Raw genomic sequence first — 13,625 nt, 5'->3', positions numbered from 1 at the left:
TTAAACAGCATTTTATTCTCATTCCAGTCCCTGGGAATACATTTTCTCAGAGTGAGTTTAATATCTTTTTTGCTTTATATGCCACAATGATGGATTATCTTGATTGTAGATCGTAGCGTTGACAAGAGATGGGGGGGAAAGCAGGATAAGCCCCCTTTTGGTGGCGTTTGTCCAACTTCAAAGACCTATCAACGCAGGACAATAAATCTTCTGAATGCATATTTAACACTGAATCAATGCACACTGTAGCTTGAAGGTTAACCTGCTTTTTGATTGAATTTGTTATTCAAATACAGCCGGCTTGGTGCAGCAGTCTTTGACCATCCACAGCACTACTTACTCATGGTTCAGTGGATTTCTGCAGGTAAGAAAAAAAGAAATAAAATGATGTATGACCATGTACAAAATGGTATACTCCTCTATGATGCCTCTACATATTATGATGGTTCTTTAGTGTATACAATTTTCTGTAAAGAGTTTATAATCACACTTTCAGAATCTTAATCACTACTAAGGATTGTCACAAAAAAGAAACATCTTTCACACTGAGCAATATTAGGGAGAGATGATTTTTGTTTGGTGTACTAGGGCCAGCAACCGTGTAGACGTAAACGTACAATTAGTAGACATGGCTTATCTGTTTTTTGGTTGCTTATACATCTCTGGTTTAGACGTGTGGACAGTGATGGCTATTCAAACAATCCAAAACAAGGCAATACAACTAGCATATACCATCCTACAGTATATCAACGCCAAATATATTCTTGTATCAGATTTGTGAGCTTGTAGATCAGGATGTTTTTTTAATCTTTGAAAACCTTTGAACATTTTCACCTTTAATGTCATATCCAAAATAGGGATGCCCGATTGAAAAAAGGCAGTGAATAAGTGAGGGGTCACTAATAAAGGGCAAACTAGGGTATAGAACTAACTTAATTAATATAACTTACAAATAATATATGTTGCTGATATTATCCTTTTGAACTCCAGACGTTTCTGAAAAGGACGGCCATCGACTTTGTCTGGGGATTAGCCCCTGTTCTGCTAACAAGGTGCTGCTGTGCCTTAGAATTAGAACTGGTAATGACTTAAAGAGCATCAGCTATGGCTCGTTTGCTGTGGAGAGGAAGAGTAGGCTGTCTGGAGTATCTGGTTTAATTAGGGATTTGCTAAAACACAGCTCCCACATGGCCCTGCCACATTAGCAATACTTACGTATGTGCTTATGTCTATTAGTGCTTGAACTCCTCAGGGGCTGCATGTTATCCCATAGCCATCCAATAAATAATACACTAAGCAGAAATTATTATAAATCCAAAGACAGGCAAACTATGGAACTATATTGTTTGAAATGTTTTGACATTTTGCTATCTCTTAAAAGAGTGAAGACGGTCCAAACATAAACTTGGTGGTAAGTGAACTATTTTTTTGAATTTTAACGTGTTCTTCTGTCCAGCACCTGGGATCTTTTTTGGATATGCGTGCCTTGTAAACCTTGTAAATCTCTGCATTGTAATTCCTAGCAGGGACAAACAAGTATCTATAATCTGGTGTGATACTATAGTCTGTAGGCTATACAATTTTCTATGCAAGATTTCGGGGGGGGGGGGGGGGGGGGAACAGAAGACAGCACTAAATATAAACACAATATTCATCTTAAAACTGGTTGGCTTCTTCCTTTGTCAGTGTACAAAGCTAGCAGCCGTGAAAACATGAAGAAATATATACTGTGTGTTTGTGTGTGCGTGCGTGTGCGTGTGCGTGCGTGCGTGCATGCGTGCGTGCGTGCGTGTGCGTGCGTGCGTGCGTGCGTGTGTGTGTGCGAGCGCGCACACACACACACACACACACACACACATGGACATAACCTGGACAAACACCATGGACACAATTTTACAAATTGTTTTTAATTGAGAAAATATACTGATTAATTTCATATTTTCAAAGCTGTTGCCTTGTACATTGATGAAAGAAGAAGCCAACATGTTTTCAGTTGTTTATTGTGCTTATGGTGCTGTCTGTTTCTAGAAATTGTGTATAAATAGTTTTGCCTACCCTACATCCAGACTTTAGTATCACACCAGATTGTAGATACTAAAGTCTGTCTGGGCAATGACATTCCTTATCTAGTTGAACATGACAGTTGTAAAATAGGCTACATTTCATGCATGCTGCATCCAACAAAGATTGATATTTTTGAGCTTTGTATCGAAAGTAATAAGTTCACTTTCATTGCTGAGCAGACTTTCAAAGTCAGCCTTCTTGTACTGAAAGCGAAAATCTCAGTCAGAACCTTTCTCAATCAACCCCCGATCAAGCACAAAAGCAGTTCTGACTCTAAATAATACATGACTCACCTTTCCATATACACTCCCCACAGGGACGACGAACGGGGTGCAGGTTCAAACATCTCTCCTCATCTTCAAACATCTTCCCTTCATCTCAGCTTCTGTCTGGCTTCCTGATGTGGCAGAGACTTGGAAGGAGCAGGTTAGAATGACTGCCAAAGGGCAGCACCGCTGAAAGAAGCAAATATCTTCTCCTATACCTTGGGACGTCATTCTCTTTGTTTTAGTGAGCATTAAGCATTGTCCCCATAGATGTTCTGTTTGAAATTAATTGTGCATGCAAAGGATACAAAATGCTCAACAAGGTGCTAAAGTGAATACATCTCTCATTGGCCATCTAACTTTTGGAGAGGCTTGTCTATATTTGTAAATTACAAATGCATTAACCTAAGCCATACAAAAAGTGAATTCTTTATGCCAATGTTAATATTACCCTTTAGGTTAGTGCCCTGTCAATGCAACAGGAGGTAATAACTGTATCTTGTATTACAGGTATGTTATCCTTAGATGTGGTTATTGGATACGGCTGTTAAATCAGTATCACACTTTGAGATGCAATTTTGTGAAGAATGTTAGACTCTTAATTGAGGGAACCCTTAAAATGTATCTTTCAAATCACTGGTCATTTGATTACAACAAAATAATATTCCTTTTCTTTGAATAGAAATACAGGCACCAGACAGCTCCACAGGACTCGCAATGTTCTCTTTTGCTGCTGATAAAGATTGAGCCTGGTCCTTTAGCTCCAAGTGTAGTCATGTGTATAATTGCTCTGGGACTGGAAATGCACCGTGTGTGAATATAACGGAAAGGCCATTTAACGGGAAACACTGTCCAAACAACACAGCTCCAATTTGTCTAAATGTCCCAGGTCACATAGAAGCTATGGAGGACGAGCAGAGGTTCATGATAGGAGCAGCAAGTGACGTGGGGAGAGAGAGGGAGAGGGGCGAGCATAATAGGATAAGGAAATGAAAGGGTAAGTGATGGGTGGCAGTTTAATGCTTACCGTGCATTAAATGACAAAAGCCACAATTTAATGTTTTACATTTTGATGGACTTGGCGCAAGCTCCTCGTCAGAGGCTTGTTTGGTACCTCCTTTGGTAATAAGCTGGTCGGTGACACAATCGGCATTCACCTGATTCAGTCATTGAACTGTCTCCAGGTTTCCGATAATGTCAAAGCTGTTTCATTTCAGAATAGCAAATTGGCTGATGGTCTCATGCAACAACATGTTGGAAACACTGCAATACTGAGGAAGAAAACATGGTCAATAAATGTGAGACCTTATACAATTTGACTTTGATTTATGTTTTAATGTATATGGCAGACATTAGGAAATGGGCCCGTGAACATCACAGATAGAGTGTTAGAATAACTGCTGATACTAGAGAAGGAGAATTATGGCAAACCGAGTGTGGGTGTGGGGGACGTATGGTCGGGAGTGAGTGGGCTTAAATGTAAATGTTCCATTGATCGTGCGGCTGAGGCACTCTTATTGATCAGCTCAAGGCCAAGGGCAGGATGAGGCTGACACCTCAGAAACTGACCTGTAATGCCTTGACCTTGGCCTCAAGCCAGAGAGCTAGCCTTTAACCCCCATCATCTGACCTCTGACCTCAGGGGGGAAGGGGGGAGGCGGGGGGGCTCCAGATGTGACCTTTGCGTGGTGTGTTGGTGCTGTGGCTGCTTTTCCTTTCCTCTGGTTAAACTGCCCGCAGCCAAGGGAACATCTCCAGAGAGCTCTGGAAGAAGGTGGGGGTTAATACCAGTCAAAAATGCTTCACTAGAATATGACTGGTGTTGCCCTGCCAAGGAGAGAGGTAGAGGGACAGGGAGAGGGAGAGGGGGAGGGAGAGAGAGAGGCAGAGGCAGAGGCAGAGAGAATGTGTGGAAAGAGTGGAAAGAAACCAATATGTTCCAACATTCATTAACAACTTAAGCTGAAATAGCTGATCTACATGCTCATAATGATACAATTGTGTGAGCTCTGCTATTTTCCACAACTAGAGGTTCGGGCTGCAGCGGCCCGAACCTCTGGAGTTTGGGCCAGCCGGCCGGCCGGACCTCCCTTAAGCCAGTTTTCATTTAGGATATTTGAGAATTTAGACATTTTTGGAAACGTTTTGAATATCTGTCATTTTCTTACTTTAAAAAAAAAACTTTTGAATAAGTTTACCTATATTGCTATGACCAAAGAGGGATGCCAGGGTTACTGTGGTTAATTAATACTAACATGAGAACACACTAGTCTTGCACAAAGACATGCACGAACACATATACATACACACAAACACAAACACAAACACACATACAGTATATGCGCAGACAGAGCTCTTGCAATGTGCGTACAATCTAATAGCAAATGGATCACAGTATTAGCCAGCTGTGACAGATCTGTTGCCTACCCTGTATCAATAGACCACACTAGAAATAAAAACGTAGCACTGCTCTCTATGCAGTTTTTGTTGCTCTATAAAGCAAACATCGTTTACAGTGTACAACAGGTAGACAGGCACATGGAAAGACATCCAATTGGACGGACGGACGGACGGACGGACGGACGACTAATGGATGAGGAAAAACATCACTTCTTGAGTTTTGAAAACTTTAGAACTTTTAAAACTAAAAGTGCCTGTTTTATTTACAAATGCCTACATGGACTGGCTCCCCCTCCTCTAAGGGAATGTATTTGAAGGAAGAGGGACACGGGACGTGGCACTAGGTTAGATTCCAGAGGGGACTGCAAGGTCCACCTTATAGGCGGACCACCTTTGGACAAAATTCTGAATTCAGTGTGATTCCGTTCCTTCCATGCCATGCCTCTCTGCCTACAAACTACTGCAAAAGGAGCCAGGATTTTACTTCTTCCAATAATAATTTCAATAATTTCAACGTCCTGCCTCCCAGAGGATTTGGGATTTTGTTCAGATAACCGGATTATAACTGGGATATCATTATACTAATCACATTTCAACATGTCCATTTCCTCACTGGTTATGGTGCCACAGTACCACAGGCAGAGCCAGACATGATCAATAGATTATCAGACAGGTTAAAGGTGAGAGGTCACTGCCACAGGAGAGTGTGTGTGTGTGTGTGTGTGTGTGTGTGTGTGTGTGTGTGTGTGTGTGTGTGTGTGTGTGTGTGTGTGTGTGTGTGTGTGTGTGTGTGTGTGTGTGTGTGTGTGTGTGTGTGTGTGTGTGTGTGTGTGTGTGTGTGTGTGAGTGAGAGAAATGGGGCAGTTTGTATTGCTGAATCAGATCACAAAAGGCACAAACAAACGCATTTCTTTGTGTCTTCATGGGTGGGCGGGAAGAGCGGTATTGATTACCACCAAGCTCCACTTCAGCCAATTGGAGAGAACACCTGAGCCACTCATAAATCGCTGATAATTTTAATGCTGGCTGCATCAGCGTGGAAGAATAGAAGATAGCCATCTCTGTTCCTATAGACAACAATATAAAATTGCCATAATTAATTTAAATTATACATTAGTAGTAGTACTGTACACCTGGATTTGACCAAATCGCTCATTATGTGATACAAGGCAATACTCAGATAGAACTAATTAACAACACTGATCTTTTCAGTGACACTTACAGCAAGCATCTCAATCACATACCATTTTTACAATACTAATTGTCTTGTTACATGGTCCCGGTGTGTTAAAGCCTCCATGTCGTATGTTCACAACCCCATCCATCTCCAGTGGTTCCACATTGTGTGCTTATTGCCTTTATCAATCTACTGGAGCACAGAACAAAGACCTCTGTGTTCAAACAGCAATTACTCTCTCATCTCCTGAGACATCGGCCCAGGCCTAATTGGATTTAAATGAACCCCCAAATTTCCCTTTGTTACGGCAAATAACATGCAAGGCTTTTTAATTAAGATCCGATTCTAGCCCGTGTGGAGGGGCCATGGTTGCTTTCATGTTCACTCTTCAAATATAGCCTGGAGAGTGAGATGCAGAGCCAGTATGGCGGGCAGTTCGGCCCACTGCCCACTGTCATCAGGGGGTGCAGGTGGTGGGAGGGTCTATCAGGAGAGTTGGATCCGTTAATTAAAATATTCTAATTGTAATGTAATTGATCAACTTCTATCAGAACCATGAAGAAGAGAAGTTCTATGTTGGACTTTTGTTGTAGTGTGGACATACGGGCATCACCGAAAGCTCTGCTGGGTGAGATGGAATGGAATCACCTTAGCTTTTGACTAATTTATATATATTTTTAGTTTGTAGTAATGCAATATTATACTTCCTCAAGTCATTGTGTTTGATGGGTAACTGGCTGGACATTGAGAACATCTTGCGCAACAGAACTCAATATACCCAGCATTTTTCAAAAGATAACTGTCTAACTGTAATCAAATGGGGTTATCAACCTCTAAAGTCATTACAGCTCCTATTGCGACCCATAGATATCATTATAGCAACAGGTTCCAGTTAACGCATCCCATTAAGATCTAGCATTCTGACATTCTGTTAGATAAATTCTACCTTGTTCATCACCTATTGAGTGGCTATGCTGCTGAAGATTGACAGAAAAGGGGGTACAACTAGAACGAGTACCCAAGGCAAAATGTAGACTACTAGTCACATGTGCTTAACGGATACCCCTGCACAGGAACAATGCATTGCCTTTGGCATATGCTGTAGGTGCACTAGCTGAATGAAATGTGCTGAGTCTCATGGTAAAGGTGTCAGCCTTTGCACTTGGACTCTGAAATTGACGGTACTCATTTGCTGCTTCAAAAGTGACTAGATTGCAACTAAAGAGTATTCTCTCGATGGATCACTATTGTCAGGGGAGATATGATTGATAGATTGATCTGCTGCCTACGTCCTCTGCAGAGTATGCAGCCGTCACACAGCCTGAGACGGAGGAAGCCATCAATCAGCCAATTGCATTCATGAATCATTCAACCTTTGACTTCGTTATGACTCAGCTTTGGCCAATCAGAACGAGCAAGATTCAGGAGAGAGGACAAACACAAGAGCACACAGGGTACATGCTGAGCATAGTGAAGATGGAGCAATGCCTTTGTCATTAGAATTGTGATCACTATCCTAGTATCCTTAGCTGTCCATGTATGTCAATGTGATCCCGATCCTCAGCAGAGGATGGTATAATCCATGGATGTCAATCCAGACCAAATGCACATAATCCCCCACTAAGCGAAGCACTGTTACTATAGTATATAGAGCCATGAATCAAGGAAGTAGGCTACCAATGGAAACGCTGCAGTGATGTTGCTAGGTTTTCAATGTAATGGGTCCTGGGATGCAAGGGTGGTCTTTTAGATGGGTCCCAGGGACATTTTATGAGTCCCACAAATTCACACCCTACGTGGTGCCCGGTGCTTGGACCCGGTTTTGTCAACGGGGGGGGGGGGGGGGGGGGGGTTCAGTGCGGACCCGTTCCTGCTTTTCAAGACCGATACCGATATATATACATATATTAAAAAATCATAAATATATTTTTTCATATCTATATGAATCTGTAGTATTAGCACACCTTATGGTAAGAAATACTAGTAGTGGACAACAGGTGGATTTAACATACCTTTGACCAATAGAATACATTTAATCATATAACCTTTTAATCGTTATATTTTATTTTGTATTATTTATGAATGTAGAATTTATTTTTACTATTTATTGTGTAGCAATAAAAGACTGAAAACACTGGCTTACAGTGGAATTATTGGCAACTAAAGAAATAGGAATTCAAGAAATAATGAAGACAAATACTGACAATGCCTATGAACATTGGCTTGCAGTTATTGCACATAGCCAACATGCAATAATAATATTAAGCTTGTCATTGAAGGAAAATAAAGTTGTCTTTTTGAGGAGAAGTGGAACCTTATAAGTCACTTTAAGTTTAGCATGAGGGAGAGGGTCTACCCTCTTCAGGGAATTAATTGATATGATATCTCTAGGCTACAGAAAACATTCAGTTGGCTATTAAACATACACAAGACACAGACGATAGACAACCGGTTACTTACAGCTGCCATTAATTAGTGCTTTTGATTGCCTTTGTGGTCAAATCAGGGTCAAATGCATAGGCTCAACGAGCCATCGTTAACCTGCTAATGTTACACAGCTGATTGGCAACATTAATCCACCACATCACTCTGATGTCCAAGCAAGTTGGAGAACACTCTAAAATCGGGGATTTTACTTTGGCTGGTCAATTTAAGATGACAATAGCAACAAAGGTTAGTAGTAGACCTGTATGTATGATGATCAGTTATTATTCCAGACAGTGGTCTATCCAAGACGTTTTAACACGTTTAAGACCAGGTCTCAACCAGCTCCTCATGCCGTCTCTCTCTCTCTGTGTGTGGGGAGGGGAGGGGCTGTGCTGCTGCTGTGCGAGAGTCTCCACACAACGTCTAACCGAGTTATACTTCTCTAGTACAACGGTGTCTAACCGGAGAGTTATACTTCTCCACACACGGTGTCTAACCGAGAGTCCAGGGCTCCATGCAGATCACAGCTGACAAATATTATCGGAGGTATTATTAATGTTATCGGTTTTATCGGGATGATGTCATAAATCCTGATATCAGACCAATAATTATCGGGCTGATACTTATCGTGCACTACTAATTTTACCGCGAATTATTTTTATATTTTTCTGTGTTGTTGGTGAAAACTCTAGTGCGTCCCATGGACGCAACTGCGGTGTCACGAATGCGTCCTTTCGCAATATGGTGCGTCAGAGACGCAGGACGCAGGCCTACGAGCATCTCTGCGCTGATTGATAATGGATGAGAAAGGAAATTGTCTTTTTCATTAACCGAAGAAGAAACCTCTAGCTCCAAACTCTTAACCACTTACTGTAAGCCCTATACTTGGTTGGCCGAAGTCCCTCAGAGCTTTATACACTTTGCATCTTCGCTGAAAGTAGCCGATCTACAAGCCCACAATGGGTCGCAACACGACAAGCGTGTAGATCTGCTATTTTCAACGAAGGTTTCCCCCAGAATACGGATGCTGGGGTTTAAGTGGGTAACACAGTGTTGGCCATTATAATAACTTCTGGAGGGAATTACATATTCATGCTTCACTTTCCTAATGTGTGATTTTCCTTTTTTATGGAGATGGAGTGGGCAATATTAAGTTAAACTAAGGAAATATTAGGTTAAGCAAACAGTTTGCTGTGTCAGAAATGGCAGGTTCTACTATAGAGTCTGCTTCATTATATGTAGGCTTCATTATTATTCACACTTCAAGACTGTGTTAACATTATAGATTTGAAGAGCAAAACCAATTACAAAGAGCACTCCGTATCCTTGGACTTGGGAGTTGTGTGTGTGTGTGTGTGTGTGTGTGTGTGTGTGTGTGTGTGTGTGTGTGTGTGTGTGTGTGTGTGTGTGTGTGTGTGTGTGTGTGTGTGTGTGTGTGTGTGTGTGTGTGTGTGTGTGTGTGTGTGTGTGTTACTATACTTGTGAGAGCCAAACGTCCCCACAAGTGTAAAGTAGAATTTGAGAAATACACATTGTGAGGACCATTTTCCTTGTCCTAACCCGTAATTGTTTTTATGGTTAAAAAATATATTAGGCTTACAATTAGAAAACGATTCAGGTTAGGGTTAGGAATTGGGTTGGAGTTATGCCTGATTTATACTTAGTTGCATACCGAAAATAGCATATCCACATGCTCAGCGTGAAACGTGGTGAGCTTGTAGATCGCCTATTTTCGGCTTGAGAGGTAGGGCTAAAAATGGCATTTTTTTTTAATCATAAAATTGGCATCCTAAAATGTTGATGCCCTCTCAAGTATAATGCGTGAGTGCATGCATGCATGTGTTGGGCACATGAGCCGGTGAAGCTGTACTAGGACAGTATTGAGGGGGAGGAAGAGAACTAAACTCCAGATTCTATGAGTGTTTATTCTGTAGGTTCTCTCTCTCTGTCTTCACGTGGACAATATTAAGTGCACATATGAGAGGGGAATTCAGATGTCACCGGGAAAGCTGAAGTTGAACAGTTGCGTGCAGTTTGTGAGTGAATTAATCATGATGATTAATTGGCCTTCAAGTTAAATATCCAGTGAGTGATGTCAGGCTGCCAGACGTCAGGGCTAAATTGACAGGCCTTTAAGCAGAAGCAGATTGATTTACACAGCGCCTGATGGATCCCCCTCCACTCTGAAGGGGGAAGAAAGGTAAACAACTCTTTTCTCTTCCTTCCACCCCTCTGCCTTTTCTTCCCCCAAGAGCACTTTGTGCTGTCTGTTTTGAACTACGGCTAAGGCTATTGATACATCTTTGCAGTCCTGCCCTCATCATGACAACAAAACAGTGCTAACAGGGAAAAAAGGATGCATTTTTAAGAATGTCAGTTGTTTCTTTTACTCATTTTGCATACAAATGCAAATCTGAAACTTGAACTCAGGTTTTTTTTGATATCCACGGATATCCAAAAGCTGTCAATTGAAGTGGTTCTCAAAGTGAGGTCCGGAGACCCCCAGGGGTCCTTGAGGGGGTTCCAGGGGATCCCCAGCAAAATGAGTTTATAGCATCAAAATCGGTTTAACCACTTTACATTTACATATACTACCAAGTTTGTGCATCAGTTGATGTTTTATTAACTGAAAACTCTGGGAGTGACGACCACGAAGACGACCACGAAGAGTGTGGTGACATCTGGAGAGGATGGCCGGAGAAACGGCGACCCGGGGTGGAGAGGGTTGGCAGCCCAGACCACTTCTTCCGTGAGGAAGAACCAAAAGCTACAGACTGCGGTAAAACCTGCAAGGAGGTTTTAATCCATCAAGGCAGAATGAGATGTTTGTGCCCAGCAGCAACAACGACGCAACGCACAGACGAATGCTCACTTTTGGTCAGACGAAGGAGGAGCCAGGCCCGGAGGCAACCCACGGTGCCTAGAGCCTCCTAGTGTCGCCAACGCCTGCTGCAACATCTCACCTAACCTGACCTGCATTGGCTGGACTGACGGCAATGATTCACTCACATACGCTCCAAGTGTGAGCGGATCCGCGTTGTCAGTCTGGCTAGTGCCAGGCTAACCCTAACCCCTAGCACTGTCTCTAACCCCCAATCAGTGGGGGCAGTAGCATGCCACTTGGACACAGGCCGGGGTCTGATCAGCCTCGTCGGGTCGCCTGGAGGAGGGGTCTGTTGCAAGAAACAACACTGATGATGTGTCCAAGTTTGTGCATCAGTTGATGTTTTATTAACAGAATATTAGATGTATCAAGGTCTCTGACCTCTAATGACATTCTTAGGGTATGGTTACTTTTTTTTCACTGAAGTGTGAACACTTTCTTTCGCATTGCACTGATTGAAATGGACACTTTTTCTGATTGGCATTGCACAGACTGTAATGGACTCTTTATTTAGTTTTAGGACGGGATACGATGAGACACTGTAACCGCGTGTTGTTGCTTTCCTGCATAGTGCTGGAAAAGCATATAGACACTGTAACCTTGTGTTGTTGCCTTCTGTGTTGTTGCCTTCTGCGTTGTGCAGTGTTTGTTTTTCCTGCATACTGCAGGACAGTTGTATAGGTATATACTATTGTATACTGTTGTCCTTTTTGATGGCCCTTCTTGTTTTCTTTTTCTTGCCTTGTATTGCTGTATACGACAGTACTTTCCTTACTCTTCACCTCTTTACCTGTAACTCTGTAACTCTTAACTACTGTGCTGCCTCTGGGCGACTGATTTCCCCCCACGGGACCAATAAAGAGTTAACTGAAACTAAACTTCAACTTGTGTGTGAGTTGTGTGAAATAAAAATACATTTAAAAAGTAACTGAAACTGAAACTATTAGTTTTTGCCTGTCAAATTTGTCAAAGCAGCAAGCATGTGGACGTATTGGTGCATATGTTTATTGAGACTGGAATGTCTACATGACTGTGAGAAAATTGCCATCACAAAGTGATGTATTTGTACAGTATTACACAATACCTATTCTGAACATCTTAGATATTGCCCATACACATCTGTGTTGGGTTAATTTGGTGATAATTGAGGACATGTTGTAATTAATTTAAAACAATTTTAAAAATGTTTAAATTCGGGTCTTCCTGTGACCAGCCGGCATGCATAATGTACAGTCAAGGACATCGCTAAAATGTCACAGGTTTGACTCAAGCTCATGAAATGTGTGGCTTGTCATTTTTTCCTGTCTCTAAAGTGTGCTGTCTTATAAAACAGATTTCCTTAAAGGAGCCATCTGCATCTTATTCCTTATGAGCTTATGTTGCTGGTTCATGCAGTACTGTGTTCAACTCAAAATGTAAGTTTTAAAATACATAATCTCTCATAATTTTAGTGACACTTGCTTTGTTATTGCTGATTGATGTGTCTGATAAGTTACAAAACAATTGCATATGTATAACGTCATTATGATTCATGGCTGTCATTTGACTCCGGCTCATAACATGCATAAGCACTCACATACAGCAGGGAACACGGAAACACTTAATTGATCATTCATAAACTGTTAGTTAAGGAGTTATTAATGATTTGTTAAATGTTTGTTAATAGTTGGTTACGAATGTATAACTATCTAAGATATCTAAGAGATAGCTAATAGATCACTCACAAGCAATGAGCTATAAATGACTTGTTATAACTATTCCGTATAAATATTTAATAGATCACGAACAAGCTATTAGTAAGCTACTTACTAATGACTTGTTAAGTATTTCTAATTTGTTTGTTGATTAACAACTTTAGTGAGCAATGCTGCCAACTCATCCTTTTCTAACGTCTGTACTGGAAAAGGCAACACTAGAGCCCTTAAGGAGTGAATAACAAATTGTGATTTAAGGGTTATTGAATACAGTTGTTAAGACCATGTCAGCAGTTTATATACGGGACGTTATTCTAAAGTTGCAGCAGGCTCTTCATGACTTTAGTTCCATTTTCCAGAAGGTGGCGTACCTGTTTCCTGTTACGGGTCAGTTTCTCATACTGTAGCTTCATTTGATTGGCTCGGCAGCAGATTTGAACTGGAAATACATGTGTTTCCAGTTCAAATCTTCTAATGATCCAATCAAACGAAGCTCGTGCCTTGTCTAGACAAGCCACGAAACCACTCCTCAGTCCTCATATGTACTGGTACAACCAGCATCAACAGCTTTCTTTTCTATAGCCAAATGGAACGTTATCTGACTTATCTCCAACAACTCATGTCTCCTCACTTCACCAACTTCACCCTCCAACCAAGCCCTGCAAATCTGACTACAGTGGCTCTTCTTCTCTTTTAGGCCTGTGTTGTGTCCT

Source organism: Gymnoscopelus microlampas (genome assembly GCF_963454915.1).
Source record: "Gymnoscopelus microlampas genome assembly, chromosome: 17".
NCBI lineage: Eukaryota > Metazoa > Chordata > Actinopteri > Myctophiformes > Myctophidae > Gymnoscopelus > Gymnoscopelus microlampas.
Note: the sequence above shows the minus strand (reverse complement) of the source record.